At 41.5% G+C, this 2,306-nt stretch overlaps 1 pseudogene; it reads left to right on the forward strand.

Annotated features, from left to right (window-relative positions):
* Positions 1-1,098: 1,098 nt before the first annotated feature.
* Positions 1,099-1,458, forward strand: LOC122905512 (annotated as a pseudogene).
* Positions 1,459-2,306: the final 848 nt, after the last annotated feature.

Raw genomic sequence — 2,306 nt, forward strand, 5'->3', positions numbered from 1 at the left:
ATAGGGGAGCAGGTCTCCCTATAACTCTACCTGACGTTCCCCCTCTTTATGCTCTCTCTCTCTCAAATAAATAAAATCTTAAAAAAAAAAAAAAGACAAAAATTAAAGGGTGCCTGGGTGGCTCAGTCAGTTGAGCATCTGACTCTTGATTTTAGCCCAGGTCATGAGCTCAGGGTTGTGAGATCAAGCCCCTGAGTAGGCTCCTCACTCAGCATGGAGCCTACTTGGTATTCTCTCTCTCCCACTTCCTCTGCTCATCCCCACTTGCATGCTCTCTCCTGCTCTCTAAAAAAAGAGAGAAAAACAAAAATTAACAAGTGTAGGTGAGGCTATGGAGAAATTGGAACTTTTGCATACTATTGGTGGGAATATAAACTAATATAGCCATTATGGAAGACAGTATAGAAGTTCCTCAAAAAATTAAAAATTGAACTACCTAGGGGCACCTGCATGGCTCAGTTGTTAAGCATCTGCCTTCGGCTCAGGTCATGATCCCAGGGTGCTGGGGTCAAGTCGCACATCGTACTCCCTGCTTGGTGGAAGCCTGTTTCGTCCTCTCCCATTCCCCCTGCTTGTGTTCCCTCTCTCGCTGTGTCTGTCAAATAAATAAATGAAATCTTAAAAAAAAAAAAAAAAAGAACTGCCTTAAAACCCAGCAATCCCACTTCTGGGCATATATTCAAAGGAGATGAAACAATTATCTCAAAGCGCTATCTGCATTCCCAAGTTCATTGTAGCATTATTCACAATAGCCAAGATATGGAAACAACCTAAGTGTCCTTTGATGGTTGAATGAATGAAGAAGGTGTGAAATTTGCATATGCACACTGGAGTATTTTTAAGGCTTAAAAAAAATGAAATTCTGCTATTTGCAGCAACATGGATGATCTGGAGGGCATAATGCTAAGTAAAAATCCAGACACAGAAAGACAAATACTGCAAGGTCTCACTCGTGTGAAATCTAAAAGAGCCACACTGCTCTTTGAGGAAGATGCGGTCTCGGCTATAGTAGAGGCTTGGACGCCCCTCTCCTGCCCCTGACTCACGAGTGTCTGCTCTCATGGAGGAACAAGTTGGTCAGAAAGCCACACAGCAGCCATGGCTTTTAAAGACATGGGGAAGACACCCGTGGAACCAGAGACAGCGATTCCTTGAAATAGAATTACTCTCACCGGCTGCAACATAAATCTTTTGAAAAGCTAAGTACTGACTTGATCAGAGGCACAAAGGAAAAGAATTCTCAGAGTGAAAGGACCAGTTCAGATGCCCACCAAGAGTCTGAAAATCACTACAAGAAAAACTAGTCATGGTGAAAGTTCCAAGATCTGAGATCGTCTTCAGATGAGGATCCACAAGAGACCCATGGATTCGCACTGTCCTTCTGAGATGGTTAAGCAGGTGACTTCCATCAGTACTGGGCCAGGAGTTGAGGCTGAAGCCACCATTGCAGATGCTTAAATCAACCTTTTTAATGAATTGAGTATCAGTTGTTAAAAAAATAAAAAATAGCTGCACTTGTAGAAGCAGAGAGTAGGAGAGTGGTGGCCAGGGGCTAGAGGAAGGAGGAAATGGACGGACGTTGGTCTAAGTGTTGGTTATACGGGACAAAAAAATCTGGGAGATCTAATAAACAGTGTGGTGACTGCAGTTAGCAATATTGTATTATATACTTGAAATTGGCTAAGAGGCTAGATCTTAAGTGTTCCTAACACACACACACACAACGGTAATTATGTGAGGTGATGGATATGCTTATTTGCTTGGTTGCGGCCAAGATTTCACGAAGTATATCAGGTTGTGCGCCTTAAACTTAAACATACACAGTTTTTGTTTGTCAATTATACCTCAGTAAAGCCAAAAAAAAAAAAAAAAGGATAAAATCCCCAAAATAACCACCCCCCAAACAGTTTTAGAGATCGGAGCTTAGAGCTGAGACCTGCCCTGGAGATGTAAATTAGTTATCTGTGTATACGTGGGAATTGAAGCCAGTGCACTGTAGATGAAGGCATTAATGAATATTTCATAGCTGCAGAGGGGAAAATGCAAAGTGAATTGTGCAGACCACAAATTGGAAATAGGGATAGGGTTTCCCAGGTAGACAGAATTCAACTTTTGAATATTTATTGAATATTTATTAAATATTTATTGGCTGAATAGAAGCAGAACTTTCAACAATTCCTGTAAAATCCTTGCTATGACTTTTATCTCCATCTAGTGTGGGTCTCGGAAGTGGGTCATGGAAGAGATCAGTGGGCGAGAGAAAGTAACGAGAACAAAAGATTTTTCTGAGAACGGACCTGGATAAA

Source organism: Neovison vison, chromosome 4, assembly GCF_020171115.1.
Source record: "Neovison vison isolate M4711 chromosome 4, ASM_NN_V1, whole genome shotgun sequence".
Classification (NCBI taxonomy): Eukaryota; Metazoa; Chordata; class Mammalia; order Carnivora; family Mustelidae; genus Neogale; species Neogale vison.